Below are 18,112 nucleotides of genomic sequence, written 5' to 3' on the forward strand. Positions count from 1 at the left end.
GCATCGGAATTAAATACCAAAGGCACAATGCCGCCTTAAGTACAAGAATAGAGACTCTTCCTACAGTCGGTGTTTTGAGCATTCCCTGTGAGACCTGTATTAGTTTCCGATACACCTCTGCAGGTTCAATGTATTCCTTGGACATACACATTGACGATGAAACACTGAAATCGCATCGTAATTAAATACAGAAGGCACAATACCGCCTTACGTACAAGAATAGAGACTCTTCTTACTGTCGGTGCTTAGAGCATTCCCTGTGAGACCAGTATTAGCTTCCGATTCACCACTGCAGGTTCAATGTTTTCCTTGGACATACACATTGACGATGAACCACTGAAATTACATTGGAATTAAATACAAAAGGCGCAATGCCGCCTTAAGTGCAGGAAGAGTGAGACTTCTTCGAGTCTGTGCTTTGATCTCTTCCTGTGAGGCCAGTATTTGTATACGATACACCACTGCAGGTTCAATGTATTCCTTGGACCTTCACAATGACGATAAAAACACAGAAATCGCATCTGAATTAAATACAAAAGGCGCAATGCCGCCTTAAGTGTAATAATAGAGACTCTTCTTACAGTCGATGTTTGAGCATTCCCTGTGAGACCAGTATTAGTTTCTGATACACCACTGGAGGTTGATTGTATTCCTTGGACCTTCTCATTGACAATGAAACACAGAAATCGAATCGGAGTTAAATACAAAAGGCACAATGCCGCCTTAAGTACAAGAATAGAGACTCTTCTTACCGTCGGTGCTTTGAGCATTCCCTGTGAGACCAGTTTTAGTTTCCGATACATCACTGCAGGTTCAATGTATACCTTGGACCTTCACATTGACGATGAAACACAGAAATCGCATCGGAATTCATTACAAAAGGCGCAATGCTACCTTAAGTACAAGAATAGAGACTCTTCCTACTGTCGGTGCTTTGAGCATTCCCTGTGAGACCAGTATTAGTTTCTGATACACCACTGCAGGTTGAATGTATTCCTTGGACCTTCACATTGACTATGAAACACAGAAATCGCATCGGAGTTAAATACAAAAGGCACAATGCCGATTTAAGTACAAGAATAAAGACTCTTCTTACTGTCGGTGCTTTAAGCATTCCCTGTGAGACCAGTATTAGTTTCCGATACACCACTGCAGGTTCAATGTATTCCTTGGACCTTCACATTGACGATGATACACAGAAATCGCATCGGAGTTAAATACAAAAGGCACAATGCCGCCTTAAGTACAAGAATAGCGACTCTTCTTACTGTCGGTGCTTTGAGCATTACCTGTGAGACCAGTATTAGTTTCTGATACACCACTGCAGGTTCAATGTATTCCTTCTACCTTCACATTGACGATGAAACACAGAAATCGCATCGGAGTTAAATACAAAAGGCACAATACCGCCTTAAGTACAAGAATAGAGACTCTTCTTACTGTCGGTGCTTTGAGCATTCCCTGTGAGACCAGTATTAGTTTCCGATACACCACTGCCGGTTCATTGTATTCCTTGGACCTTCACATTGACGATGAAACACAGATATCGCATCGGAATTAAATACAAACGGCACAATGCCGTCTTAAGTACAAGAATAGAAAATCTTCTTACAGTCGGTGTTTTGAGCATTCCCTGTGAGACCAGTATTAGTTTCCGATATACCACTGCAGGTTCAATGTTTTCTTTGGTCCTTCACATTGACGATGAAACACAGAAATCGCATTGGAATTAAATACAAAAGGCGCAATGCCGCCTTAAGTACAAGAATAGAGACTCTTCTTCCAGTCGGTGCTTCGAGCATTCATTGTGAGACCAGTATTAGTTTCTGATACACCACTGCAGGTTCATTGTATTCCTTGGACCTTCACATTGACGATGTAACACAGAAATCGCATCGGAATTAAATACAAAAGGCACAATGCTGTCTTAAGTACAAGAATAGAGACTCTTTTTACAGTCGGTGCCATGAGCATTCCCTGTGAGACCAGTATTAGTTTCCGATACACCACTGCAGGATCAATGTATTCCTTGGACCTTCACATTCACGATGAAACACAGAAATCGCATCGTAATTAAATACAAAAGGCACAATGCCGCCTTCAGTGCAAGAAGAGTGAGATTTCTTAGAGTCTGTGATTTGATCCTTTCATGTGAGACCAGTATTAGTTTGCGATACACCACTGCAGGTTCAATGTATTCCTTGGACATTCACATTGACGATGAAACACAGATATAGCAACGGAATTAAATACAAAAGGCACAATGACGCCTTAAGTACAAGAATAGAGACTCTTCTTACAGTCGGTGCTTTGAGCATTCCCTGTGAGACCTGTATTAGTTTCCGATACACCACTGCAGGTACAATGTATTCCTTGGACCTTCACATTGACGATGATACATAGAAATTGCATCGGAATTAAATACAAAAGGCACAATGCCGCCTTAAGTTCAAGAATATAGACTCTTCTTACAGTCGGTGTTTTGAGCATACCCTGTGAGACCAGTATTAGTTTCCGATGCACCACTGCAGGGTCAATGTATTCCTTGGACATACACATTGACGATGAAACACAGAAATCGCATTGGAATTATATACAAAAGGCACAATGCCGCCGTAAGTACAAGAATAGAGACTCTTCTTACAGTCGGTGCTTTGAGCATTCCCTCTGAGACCAGTATTAGTTTCCGATACACCACTGCAGGTTCAATGTATTCCTTGGACCTTCACATTGACGATGAAACACAGAAATCGCATCGGAATTTAATACAAAAGGCTCAATGCAACCTGAAGTGCAAGAAGAGTGAGACGTCTTAGAGTCTGGGTTTTGATCCTTTCCTGTGAGACAATTATTAGTTTCCGATGCACCACTGCAGGTTCAATGTATTCCTAGGACATACGCATTGACGATGAAACACAGAATTCGCAACGGAATTAAATACAAAAGGCACAATGCCGCCTAAAGTACAAGAATAGAGACTCTTCCTACAGTCGGTGCTTAGAGCATTCCCTGTGAGACCAGTATTAGCTTCCGAAACACCACTGCATGTTCAATGTATTCCTTGGACATACACATTGACGATGAACCACTGAAATTACATTGGAATTAAATACAAAAGGCGCAATGCCGCCTTAAGTGCAGGAAGAGTGAGACTTCTTCGAGTCTGTGATTTGATCTTTTCCTGTGAGACCAGAATTTGTTTCCGATACACCACTGCAGGTTCAATGTGTTCCTTGGACCTCACATTGACGATGAAACACATATATCACATCGGAATTAAATACAACAGGCACAATGCCGCTTTAAGTACAACAATAGAGACTCTTCTTACAGTCGGTGCTTTGAGCGTTCCCTGTGAGACCAGTATTAGTTTCCGATACACCACTGCTGGTTCAATGTATTCCTTGGACATACACATTGACGATGAAACACTCAAATTACATCGGAATTAAATACAAAAGCCACAATGCCGCCTTAAGTGCAAGAAGAGTGAGACTTCTTAGAGTCTGTCTTTTGATCCTTTCCTGTGAGACCAGTATTAGTTTCCGATACACCATTGCAGGTTCAATGTATTCCTTGGACATACACATTGACGATGAAACACTGAAATTACATCGAAATTAAATACAAAAGGCACAATGCCGCCTTAAATGCAAGAAGAGTGTCACTTCTGAGATTCTGTGCTTTGATCCTTTCCTTTGAGACCAGTATTAGTTTCCGATACACCACTGCAGGTTCAATGTATTCCTTGGACCTTCACATTGACGATGAAACACAGAATTCGCATCGGAATTAAATAGAAAAGGCACAATGCCGCCTCAAGTGCAAGAAGAGTGAGGCTTCTTAGAGTCTCTGTTTTGATCCTTTCCTGTGAGTCCAGTATTAGTTTCCGATACACCACAACAGGTTCAATGTATTCCTTGGACCTTCATATTGACGATGAAACACAGAAATCGCATGGGAATTAAATACAAAAGACACAATGCCGCCATAAGTGCAAGAAGAGTGAGAATTCTTAGAGTCTGTGCTTTGATCCTTTCCTGTGAGATCAGTATTAGTTTCCGATACACCACTTCAGGTTCAATGAATTCCTTGGACATTCACATTGACGATGAAACACAGATATCGCAACGGAATTAAATACAAAAGGCACAATGCCGCCTTAAATGCAAGAAGAGTGTCACTTCTGAGATTCTGTGCTTTGATCCTTTCCTTTGAGACCAGTATTAGTTTCCGATACACCACTGCAGGTTCAATGTATTCCTTGGACCTTCACATTGACGATGAAACACAGATATCGCAACGGAATTAAATACAAAAGGCACAATGCCGCCTTAAATGCAAGAAGAGTGTCACTTCTGAGATTCTGTGCTTTGATCCTTTCCTTTGAGACCAGTATTAGTTTCCGATACACCACTGCAGGTTCAATGTATTCCTTGGACCTTCACATTGACGATGAAACACAGAAATGGCATCGGAATTAAATACAAAAGGCACAATGCCGCATTAAGTACAAGAATAGAGACTCTTCTTACAGGCGGTGCTTTGAGCTTTCCCTGTGAGACCAGTATTAGTTTCCGATACACCACTGCAGGTTCAATTTATTCCTTGGACCTTCACATTGACGATAAAACACATATATCGCATTGGAATTAAATACAACCGGCACAATGCCGCCTTAAGTACAAGATTAGAGACTCTTCTTAGAGTCGGTGGTTTGAGCATTCCCTGTGAGACCAGTATTAATTTCCGATACACCACTGCAGGTTCAATGTATTCCTAGGACATACACATTGACGGTGAACCACTGAAATTTCATTGGAATTAAATACAAAAGGCGCAATGCCGCCTTAAGTGCAGGAAGAGTGAGACTTCTTCGAGTCTGTGCTTTGATCTTTTCCTGTGAGACCAGTATCAGTTTCCGATACACCACTGCAGGTTCAATGTGTTCCTTGGACCTTCACATTGACGATGAAACAGATATATCATCGGAATTAAATACAAAAGACACAATGCCGCTTTAAGTACAAGAATAGAGACTCTTCTTACAGTCGGTGCTTTGAGCGTTCCCTGCGAGATCAGTATTAGTTTCCGACACACCACTGCTGGTTTAATGTATTCCTTGGACATACACATTGACGATGAAACACTGAAATTACATCGGAATTAAATACAAAAGCCACAATGCCGCCTTAAGTGCAAGAAGAGAGAGACTTCTTAGAGTCTGTCCTTTGATCCTTTCCTGTGAGACGAGTATTAGATTCCGATACACCACTGCAGGTTCAATGTATTCCTTGGACATACACATTGTCGATCAAACAATGAAGATACATCGAAATTGAATACAAAAGACACAATGCCGACTTAAGTGCAAGAAGAGTGTGACTTCTTAGAGTCTGTGCTTTGATACTTTCCTGTGAGTCCAGTATTCGTTTCCGATAGACCACTATAGGTTCAATGAATTCCTTGGACCTTCACATTGACGATGAAACACAGAAATCGCATCGGAATTAAATACAAAAGTCACAATGCCGCCTTAAGTACAAGAATAGAGACTCTGCTTACAGTCGGTGCTTTGAGCATTCCCTGTGAGACCAGTATTAGTTTCCGATTAACCTCTGCAGGTTCAATGTATTCCTCGGACATACACATTGACGATGAAACACTGAAATCGCATCGGAAATAGATGCAAAAGGCACAATACCGCCTTAAGTACAGGAATAGAGACTCTTCTTACAGTCGGTGCTTTGAGCATTCCCTGTGAGACCAGTATTAGTTTCCGATACACCACTCCAGGTTCAATGTATTCCTTGGACATACACATTGACGATAATACACAGAAATCGCTTCGGAATTAAATACAAAAGGCACAATGCCGCCTTAGTACAAGAATAGAGACTCTTCTTACAGTCGGTGCATTGAGCATTCCCTGTGAGACCAGTATTAGTTTCCGATTAACCTCTGCAGGTTCAATGTATTCCTCGGATATACACATTTACGATGAAACACTGAAATCGCATCGGAATTAAATACAAAAGGAACAATACCGCCTTAAGTTCAAGAATAGTGACTCTTCTTACAGTCGGTGCTTTGAGCATTCCCTGTGAGACCAGTATTAGTTTCCGATACCCCACTGCAGGTTCAATGTATTCCTTGGACATACACATTGACGATGAAACACAGATATCGCATCGGAATTAAATAAAAAAGGCTCATTGCAACTTTAAGTGCAAGAAGAGTCAGACGTCTTAGAGTCTGTGCTTTGATCCTCTCCTGTGACACCAGTATTAGTTTCCGATACACCACTCCAGGTTCAATGTATTCCTTGGACCTTCACATTGACGATGAGACACAGAAATCGCATCGGAATTAAATACAAAAGGCTCAATGCAACCTTAAATGTAAGAAGAGTGAGACGTCTTAGAGTCTGTGCTTTGATCCTTTCCTGTGAGACCAGTATTAGTTTCCGATACACCACTGCATGTTCAATGTATTCCTTGGACATTCGCATTGACGATAAAGCACAGAAATCCAATCGGAGTTAAATACAAAACGCACAAAGCCGCCTTAAGTACAAGAATAGAGACTTCTTACAGTCGCTGTTTTGAGCATTCCCTGTGAGACCAGTATTAGTTTCCGATACACCAATACTGGTTCAATGTATTCCTTGGACAGACACATTGACGATGAAACACAGAACTCTCATCGGAATTAAATGCAATAGGCACAATGACGCCTTAAGGGCAAGATGAGTGAGACTACTTAGAGTCTGTGCATTGATCCTTTCCTGTGAGACCAGTATTAGTTTCCGATACACCACTGCAGGTTCAATGTATTCCGTGGACCTTCACATTGACGATTAAACACAGAAATCGCATCGGAATTAAATGCAAAAGGCACAATGCCGCCTTAAGTACAAGAAAAGAGACTCTTCTTACATTCTGTGCTTTGATCCTTTCCTGTGAGACCAGGATTAGTTTCCGATAGCCCACTGCAGTTTCAATGTATTCCTTGGACCTTCACATTAACGATGAAACACAGAAATCGGATCGGAATTAAATACAAAAGGCACAATGCCGCCTTAAGTACAAGAATAGAAACTCATCCTACAGTCGGTGTTTTGAGCATTCCCTGTGAGACCAGTATTAGTTTCCGATACACCACTGCAGGTTCAGTGTATTCCTTGGACCTTCACATTGTTCGACGAAACACAGAAATCGCATCGGAATTAAATACAAAAGGTACAATGCCGCCTTAAGTACAAGAAAAGAGACTCTTCTTACAGTCTGTGCTTTGATCCTATCCTGAGAGACCAGGATTAGTTTCCGATAGCCCACTGCAGTTTCAATGTATTCCTTGGACCTTCACATTGACGATGAAACACAGAAATAGCATCGGAATTAAATACAAAAGACACAATGCCGCCTTAAGTACAAGAATAGAGACCCTTCTTACAGTCGGTGCATTGAGCATTCATAGTGAGACCAGTATTAGTAACCGATACACCACTGCGTGTTCAATTTATTCCTTGGACATTCACATTGACGATGAAACACAGAAATCGCATCTGAATTAAATACAAAGGGCGCAATGCCACATTAAGTACAATATTAGAGACTCTTCTCACAGTCGATGATTTGAGCATTCCCTGTGAGACCAGTATTAGTATCCGATACACCACTGCAGGTTCAATGTATTTCTTGGACCATTCACATTGACGATGAAACACAGAAATCGCATCGAAATGAAATTCAAAAGGCACTATGCCGTATTAAGTACAAGAATAGAGACTCTTCTTTCAGTCGGTGCTTTGAGCATTCCCTGTGAGACCAGTATTAGTTTCCGATACACCACTGCAGGTTCAATGTATTCCTTGGACCTTCACATTGACGATGAAACACAGAAATCGCATCGGAATTAATTACAAAAGGCGCAATGCCGCCTTAAGTACAAGAATAGAGACTCTTCTCACAGTCGGTGCTTTGAGCATTCCCTGTGTGACCAGTATTAGTTTCTGATACACCACTGCAGGTTCAATGTATTCCTTGGACCTTCACATTGACGATGAAACACAGAAATCGCATCGGACTTAAATACCAAAGGCACAATGCCGCCTTAAGTACAAGAATTGAGACTCCTCTTACTGTCGGTGCTTTGAGCATTCCCTGTGAGACCAGTATTTGTTTCCGATACACCACTGCAGGTTCAATGTATTCCTTGGACCTTCACATTGACAATGACACACGGAAATCGCATCGGAATTAAATACAAAAGGCGCAATGCCGCCATAAGTACAAGAATAGAGACTCTTCTTACAGTCGGTGCTTTGAGCATTCCCTGTGAGACCAGTATTACTTTCTGATACACAACTGCAGGTTCAATGTATTCCATGGACCTTCACATTGACGATGAAACACAGAAATCGCATCGGAATTAAATCCAAAAGGCACAATGCCGTCATAAGTACAAGAATAGAGACTCTTCTTACAGTCGGTGCTTTGAACATTACAAGTGAGACCAGTATTAGTTTCCGATACACCACTGCGTGTTCAATTTATTCCTTGGACATTCAGCTTGACGATGAAACACAGAAATCGCATCTGAATTAAATACAAAAGGCGCAATGCCACCTTAAGTACAATAATAGAGACTCTTCTTACATTCGATGATTTGAGCATTCCCTGTGAGACGGGTATTAGTTTCCGATACACCACTGCAGGTTCAATGTATTTCTTGGACCTTCACATTGACGATGAAACACAGAAATCGCATCGGTATTAAATACAAAAGGCGCAATACCGCCTTAAGTACAAGAATAGAGACTCTTCTTTCAGTCGGTGCTTTGAGCATTCCCTGTGAGACCAGTAATTGTTTCTGATACACCACTGCAGGTTCAGTGTATTCCTTGGACATACACATTGACGATAAAACACAGAAATCCAATCGGAGTTAAATACAAAACGCACAATGCCGCCTTAAGTACAAGAATAGAGACTCTTCTTACAGTCGGTGTTTTGAGCATTCCCTGTGAGACCAGTATTAGTTTCCGATACACCACTACTGGTTCAATGTATTCCTTGGACAGACACATTGACGATGAAACACAGAAATGTCATCGGAATTAAATGCAAAAGGTACAATGACGCCTTAAGGGCAAGAAGAGTGAGACTACTTAGAGTCTGTGCATTCATCCGTTCCTGTGAGACCACTATTAGTTTCCGATACACTTCTGCACGTTCAATGTATTCCTTGGACCTTCGCATGGACGACGAAACACAGAAATCGCATCGGAATTAAATACAAAAGGCACAATGCCGCCATAAGTACAAGAAAAGAGACTCTTCTTATAGTCTGTGCTTTGATCCTTTCCTGTGAGACCAGGATTAGTTTCCGATAGCCCAATGCAGTTTCAATGTATTCCTTGGACCTTCACATTGACGATGAAACACAGAAATCGCATCGGAACTAAATACAAAAGGCACAATGCCGCCTTAAGTACAAGAATAGAGACCCTTCTTACAGTCGGTGCATTGAGCATTCATAGTGAGACCAGTATTAGTAACCGATACACCACTGCGTGTTCAATTTATTCCTTGGACATTCACATTGACGATGAAACACAGAAATCGCATCTGAATTAAATACAAAAGGCGCAATACCGCCTTAAGTACAAGAATAGAGACTCTTCTTTCAGTCGGTGCCTTGAGCATTCCCTGTGAGACCAGTATTAGTTTCTGATACACCACTGCAGGTTCAATGTATTCCTTGGACCTTCACATTGACGACGAAACACAGAAATCGTATCGGAATTAAATACAAAAGGCACAATGCTGTCTTAAGTACAAGAATAGAGACTCTTCTTACAGTCGGTGCCATGAGCATTCCCTGTGAGACCAGTACTAGTTTCCGATACACCACTGCAGGATCAATTTATTCCTTGGACCTTCACATTGACGATGAAACACAGAAATCGCATCGGAATTAAATATAAAAGTTCCAATGCCGCCTTAAGTACAAGAATAGAGACTCTTCTTACAGTCGGTGCTTTGAGCATTCCCTGTGAGACCAGTATTAGTTTCTGATACACCACTGCAGGCTCAATGTATTCCTTGGACCTTCACATCGACGATGAAACACAGAAATCGCATCGGAGTTAAATACAAAAGGCACAATGCCGCCTTAAGTACAAGAATAGAGTCTCTTCTTACTGTCGGTGCTTTTCAGCATTCCCTTTGAGACCAGTATTAGTTTCCGATACACCACTGCAGGTTCAATGTATTCCTTGGACCTTCACATTGACGATGAAACACAGAAATCGCATCGGAGTTAAATACAAAAGGCACAATGCCGCCTTAAGTACAAGAGATGAGACTGTTCTTACTGTCGGTGCTTTGAACATTCCCTGTGAGACAAGTATTAGGTTCCAATACACCACTGCAGGTTCAATGTATTCCTTGGACTTTCACATTGACGATGAAACACAGAAATCGCATCTGAATTAATTACAAAAAAGCACAATGCCGCCTTAAGTACAAGAATAGAGACTCTTCTTACAGTCGGTGCTCTGAGCATTCCCTGTGAGACCAGTATTAGTTTCCGATACACCACTGCACTTTCAATGTATTCCTTGGACCTTCACATTGACGATGAAGCACAGAAATCGCATCGGAATTAATTACAAAAGGCGCTATGCCACCTTAAGTACAAGAATAGAGACTCTTCCTACTGTCGGTGCTTTGAGCATTCCCTGTGAGACCAGTATTAGTTTCTGATACACCACTGCAGGTTCAATGTATTCCTTGGACCTTCACATTGACTATGAAACACAGAAATCGCATCGGAGTTAAATACAAAAGGCACAATGCCGTCATAAGTACAAGAATAGAGACTCTTCTTACAGTCGGTGCTTTGAGCATTCCCAGTGAGACCAGTATTAGTTTCTGATACACCACTGCGAGTTCAATTTATTCCTTGGTCATTCACATTAACGATGAAACACAGAAATCACTTCTGAATTAAATACAAAGAGCGCAATGCCGCCTTAAGTATAATAATAGAGACTCTTCTTACCGTCGGTGCTTTGAGCATTCCCAGTGAGACCAGTATTAGTTTCCGATACACCACTGCAGGTTCAATGTATTCCTTGGACATTGACATTGACGATGAAACACAGAAATCGCATCGGAGTTAAATACAAAAGGCACAATGACGCCTTAAGTACAAGAATAGAGACTCTTCTCACTGTCGGTGCTTTGAGCATTCCCTGTGAGACCAGTATTAGTTTCCGATACACCACTGCCGGTTCATTGTATTCCTTGGACCTTCTCATTGACTATGAAACACAGAAATCGCATCGGAATTAAATACAAAAGGCAAAATGCCGCCTTAAGTACAAGAATAGAGACTCTTCTTACAGTCGGTGCTTTGATCATTCCCTGTGAGACCAGTATTAGTTTCTGATACACCACTGTAGGTTCAATGTATTCCTTGGACCTTCACATTGACGATGAAACACAGAAATCGCATCGGAATTAAATACAAACGGCACAATGCCGCCTTAAGTCTAAGAATAGAAAATCTTCTTACAGTCGGTGTTTTGAGCATTCCCTGTGAGACCAGTATTAGTTTCCGATACGCCACTGCAGGTTCAATGTATTCCTTGGACCTTCACGTTGACGATGAAACACAGAAATCGCATCGGAAATAAATACAAAAGGCGCAATGCCGCCTTAAGTGCAAGAATAGAGACTCTTCTTACAGTCGGTATTTGAGCATTCCCTGTGAGATCGGTATTAGTTTCCGATACTCCACTGCAGGTTCAATGTATTCCTTGGACCTTCACATTGACGATGAAACACAGAAATCGCATCGGAATTAAATACAAAAGGCGCAATGCCGCCTTAAGTACAACAATAGAGACTCTTCTTACAGTCGGTGCTTTGAGCATTCCCTGTGAGACCGGTATTAGTTTCTGATACACCACTGCAGGTTCAATGTATTCCTTGTACCTTCACATTGGCGATGAAACACAGAAATCGCATCGGAATTAAATACAAAAGGCACAATGCCGTCTTAAGTACAAGAATAGTGACTCGTCTTAGAGTCGGTGCTATGAGCATTCCCTGTGAGACCAGTATTAGTTTCCGATACACCACTGCAGGTTCAATGAATTCCTTGGACCTTCACATTGACGATGAAACACAGAAATCGCATCGGAATTAGATACAAAAGGCGCAATGCCGCCTTAAGTACAAGAATAGAGACTCTTCTTACAGTCGGTGCTTTGAGCATTCCCTGTGAGACCGGTATTATTTTCTGATACACCACTGCTGGTCAATGTATTCCTTGGACCTTCACATTGACGATGAAACACAGAAATCGCAATCGGAATTAAATACTAAAGGCACAATGCCGTCTTAAGTACAAGAATAGTGACTCTTCTTACAGTCGGTGCTATGAGCATTCCCTGTGAGACCGGTATTAGGTTCCGATACACCACTGCAGGTTCAATGAATTCCTTGGACCTTCACATTGACGATGAAACACAAAAATCGCATCGGAATTAAATACAAAAGGCGCAATGCCGCCTTAAGTACAAGAATAGAGATTCTTCTTACAGTCGGTGCTTTGAGCATTACCTGTGAGACAAGTATTAGGTTCTGATACACCACTGCAGGTTCAATGTATTCCTTGGACCTTCACATTGACGATGAAACACAGAAAGCGCATCGGAGTTAAATAAAAAAGGCACAATTGTGCCTGAGGTACAAGAATAGAGACTCTTCTTACTGTCGGTGCTTTGAGCATTCCCTGTGAGACCAGTATTAGTTTCCCATACACCACTGTATGTTCAATGTATTCCTTGGACCTTCACATTGACGTTGAAACAGAAATCGCATCGCAATTAAATACAAAAGGCGCAATTCCGCCTTAAGTACAAGAATAGAGACTCTTATTACAGTCGGTGCTTTGAGCATTCCCTGTGAGACCAGTTTTAGTTTCTGGTACACCACTGCAGGTTCAATGTATTCCTTGGACCTTCACATTGACGATGACAAACAGAAATTGCATCGGAATCAAATACAAATGGCGCAATGCCGCCTTACATACAAGAATAGAGACCCTTCTTACAGTCGGTGCTGTGAGCATTCCCTGTGAGACCAGTATTAGTTTCTGATACACCACTGCTGGTTCAATGTATTCCTTGGACCTTCATATTGACGATGAAACACAGAAATCGCATCGGAATTAAATACAAAAGACACAATGCCGTCTTATGTACAAGAATAGAGACTCTTCTTACAGTCGGGGCTATGAGCATTCCCTGTGAGACCAGTATTAGTTTCCGATACACCACTGCAGCTTCAAGGTATTCCTTGGACCTTCACATTGACGATGAAACACAGAAATCGCATCGGAATTAAGTAAAAAAGGCACAATGTCGCCTCAAGTACAAGAAAAGTGACTCTACGTACAGTCGGTGCTTTGAGCATTCCCTGTGAGACCAGTATTAGTTTCCGATACACCACTGCAGGTTCAATGTATTGACTGGACATACATATTGACGATGAAACACTGAAATTACATCGGATTTAAATACAAAAGGCAAAATGCCGCCTTAAGTTCAAGAATAGAGATTCTTCTTACAGTCGGTGCTTTATGCATTCTCTGTGAGACCAGTATTAGTTTCCAATACACCACTTCAGGTTCAATGTATTCCTTGGACATACACATTGCCGATGAAAAACAGAAATTGTATCGGAATTAAATACAAAAGGCGTAATGCCGCCTTAAGTGCAAGAATAGAGACTCTTCTTACAGTCGGTGCTTTGCGCATTCCCTGTGAGTCCAGTATTAGTTTCCGATACACCACTGCAGGTTTAATGTATTCCTTGGACCTTCACATTGACGATGAAACACAGAAATCGCATCGGAATTAAATACAAAAGGCACAAAGCCGCCTTAAGTACAAGATTAGAAACTTTTCTTACAGTTGGTACTTTGAGCATTCCCTGTGAGACCAGAATTAGTTTCCGATACACTACTCCTGGTTCAATGTATTCCTTGGATCTTCAGATTGACGATGAAACACAGAAATCGCATCGGAAAGAAATACAAATAGCAAACTGCCGCGTAAGTACAAGACTCGCCTTCAGTAGGTGTTTTGAGCATTCCCTGTGAGACCAGTATTAGTTTCCTATACACCACTGCCGGTTCATTGTATTCCTTGGACCTTCACATTGACGATGAAACACAGAAATCGCATCGGAGTTAAATACAAAAGGCACAATGGTGCCAGAGGTACAAGAATAGAGACTCTTCTTTCTGTCGGTGCTTTGAGCAATCCCTGTGAGACCAGTATTAGTTTGCGATACACCACTGCAGGTTCAATGTATTCCTTGGACCTTCACATTGACGATGAAACACAGCAATCGCATCGAAATTAAACACACAAGGCACAATGCCGCCTTAAGTACAAGAATAGAGACTCTTCTTACAGTCGGTGCTTTGAGCATTCCCTGTGAGACCAGTATTAGTTTCCGATACAGCACTGCCGGTTCATTGTATTCCTTGGACCTTCTCATTGACGATGAAACACTGAAATCGCATCGGAATTAAATACAAAAGGCGAAATGCCGCCTTAAGTACAAGAATAGACACTCTTCTTACAGTCGGTGCTTTGAGCATTCCCTGTGAGACCAGTATTAGTTTCTGATAAACCACTGCAGGTTCAATGTATTCCTTGGACCTTCACATTGACGATGAAACACAGAAATCGCATCGGAATTAAATACAAGCGGCACAATGCCGCCTTAAGTATGAGATTAGAAAATCTTCTTACAGTCGGTGTTTTGAGCATTCCCTGTGAGACCAGTATTAGTTTCTGATACACCACTGCAGGTTCAATGTATTCCTTCTACCTTCACATTGACGATGAAACACAAAAATCGCATCGAAATAAAATACACAAGGCACAATGCCGCCTTAAGTACAAGAATAGAGACTCTTCTTACAGTCGGAGCTTTGAGCATTCCCTGTGAGACCAGTATTAGTTTCCGATACACCACTGCAGGTTCAATGTATTCCTTGGACGTACACATTGAAGATGAAACACAGAAATCGCATCGGAATTAAATACAAAAGGCCCAATGCCGCCTTAAGTACAAGAATAGAGACTCTTCTTACAGTCGGTGCTTTTGAGCATTCCCTGTGAGACAAGTATTAGTTTCCGATACACAACTGCAGGCACAATGTATTCCTTGGACCTTCACATTGACGATGAAACACAGAAATCGCATCGGAATTAAATTCAAAAGGCACAATGCCGCCTTGAGTACAAGAATAGATACCCTTCTTACAGTCGGTGCTTTGAGCAATCCCTGTGAGACCAGTACTTGTTTCCGATACACCACTGCAGGTTAAATGTATCCCTTGGACCTTCACATTGACGATCAAACACATAAATCGCATCGGAATTACATTCAAAAGGCACAATGCCGCCTTAAGTACATGAATAGAGACCATTCTTACAATCGGTGCTTTGAGCATTCCCTGTGAGACCTGTATTAGTTTCCGATACACCACTGCAGGTACAATATATTCCTTGGACCTTCACATTGGCGATGAAACACAGAAATCGCATCGGAATTAAATACAAAAGGCACAATGCCGTCTTAAGTACAAGAATAGAGACCCTTCTTACAGTCGGTGCTTTGAGCATTCCCTGTGAGACCAGTATTAGTTTCCGATACACCACTGCAGGTTCAATGTATTCCTTGGACCTTCACATTGACGATGAAACACAGAAATCGCTTCAGAGTTAAATACAAAAGGCACAATGCCGCCTTAAGAGCAGGTTCAATGTATTCCTTGGACCTTCACATTGACGATGAAACACAGAAATCGCATCGGAATTAAATACTAAGGGCGCATTGCCGCCTTAAGTACAAGAATAGAGATTCTTCTTACAGTCGGTGTTTTGAGCATTCCCTGTGAGACCAGTATTAGTTTCCGATACACCACTGCAGGTTCAATGTATTCCTGGGACCGTCACATTGACGATGAAACACAGAAATCGCATCGGAATTAAATACAAAAGGCGCAATGCCGCCTTAAGTACAAGAATAGAGACTCTTCTTACAGTCGGTGCTTTGAGCATTCCCTGTCAGACCAGTATTAGTTTCTGATACCCCACTGCAGGTTCAATATATTCCTTGGACCTTCACATTGACGATGAAACACAGAAATCGCATCGGAGTTAAATACAAAAGGCACAATGGTGCCAGAGGTACAAGAATAGAGACTCTTCTTTCTGTCGGTGCTTTGAGCAATCCCTGTGAGACCAGTATTAGTTTGCGATACACCACTGCAGGTTCAATGTATTCCTTGGACCTTCACATTGACGATGAAACACAGCAATCGCATCGAAATTAAACACACAAGGCACAATGCCGCCTTAAGTACAAGAATAGAGACTCTTCTTACAGTCGGTGTTTTGAGCATTCCCTGTGAGAACAGTATTAGTTTCCGATACACCACTGCAGGTTCAATGTATTCCTTGGACCTTCACATTGGCGATGAAACACAGAAATCACATCGGAATTAAATACAAAAGGCGCAATGCCGCCTAACGTACAAGAATAGAGACCCTTCTTACAGTCGGTGCTTTGAGCATTCTCTGTGAGACCAGTATTAGTTTCTGATACACCACTGCTGGTTCAATGTATTCCTTGGACCTTCACATTGACGGTGAAACACAGAAATTGCATCGGAATTAAATACAAAAGGCACAATGCCGTCTTAAGTACAAGAATAGAGACTCTTCTTACAGTCGGTGCTATGAGCATTCCCTGTGAGACCAGTATTAGTTTCCGATACACCACTGCAGGTTCAATGTATTCCTTTGACCTTCACATTGACGATGAAACACAGAAATCGCATCGGAAATGAATACAAAAGGTGCAATGCCGCCTTAAGTACAAGAATAGAGACTCTTCTTACAGTCGGTGCTTTGAGCATTCCCTGTGAGACCAGTATTAGTTTCCGATACACCACTGCAGGTTCAATGTATTCCTTCGACCTACACATTGAAGATGAAACACAGAAATCGCATCGGAATTAAATACAAAAGGCACAATGCCGCCTTAAGTACAAGAATAGAGACTCTTCTTACTGTCGGTGCTTTGAGCATTCCCTGTGAGACAAGTATTAGTTTCCGATACACAACTGCAGGCACAATGTATTCCTTGGACCTTCACATTGACGATGAAACACAGAAATCGAATCGGAATCAAATTCAAAAGGCAGAATGCCGCCTTAAGTACAAGAATAGAGACCCTTCTTACAGTCGGTGCTTTGAGCAATCCCTGTGAGACCAGTATTTGTTTCCGATACACCACTGCAGGTTAAATGTATCCCTTGGACCTTCACATTGACGATCAAACACTGAAATCGCATCGGATTTAAATTAAAAAGGCACAATGCCGCCTTAAGTACATGAATAGAGACCATTCTTACAATCGGTGCTTTGAGCACTCCCTGTGAGACCTGAATTAGTCTCCGATACACCACTGCAGGTTCAATGCATTCCTCGGAACTTCACATTGACGATGAAACACAGAAATCGCATCGGAATTAAGTACAAAAGGCACAATGCCGCCTTATGTACAAGAATAGAGACTCTTCTTACGGTCGGTGCTTTGAGCATTCCCTGTGAAACCAGTATTAGTTTCCGATACACCACTGCAGGTACAATATATTCCTTGGACCTTCACATTGGCGACGAAACACAGAAATCGCATCGGAGTTAAATACAAAAGGCACAATGGTGCCTGAGGTACAAGAATAGAGACTCTTCTTACTGTCGGTGCTTTGAGCAATCCCTGTGAGACCAGTATTAGTTTGCGATACACCACTGCAGGTTCAATGTATTCCTTGGACCTTCCCATTGAAGTTGAAACACAGAAATCGCATCGGAATTAAATACAAAAGGCGCAATGCCGCCTTACGTACAAGAATAGAGACTCTTATTACAGTCGGTGCTTTGAGCATTCCCTGTGAGACCAGTTTTAGTTTCTGGTACACCACTGCAGGTTCAATGTATTCCTTGGAC

Source organism: Schistocerca serialis, chromosome 3 (assembly GCF_023864345.2).
Source record: "Schistocerca serialis cubense isolate TAMUIC-IGC-003099 chromosome 3, iqSchSeri2.2, whole genome shotgun sequence".
In the NCBI taxonomy this organism is placed as follows: Eukaryota; Metazoa; Arthropoda; class Insecta; order Orthoptera; family Acrididae; genus Schistocerca; species Schistocerca serialis.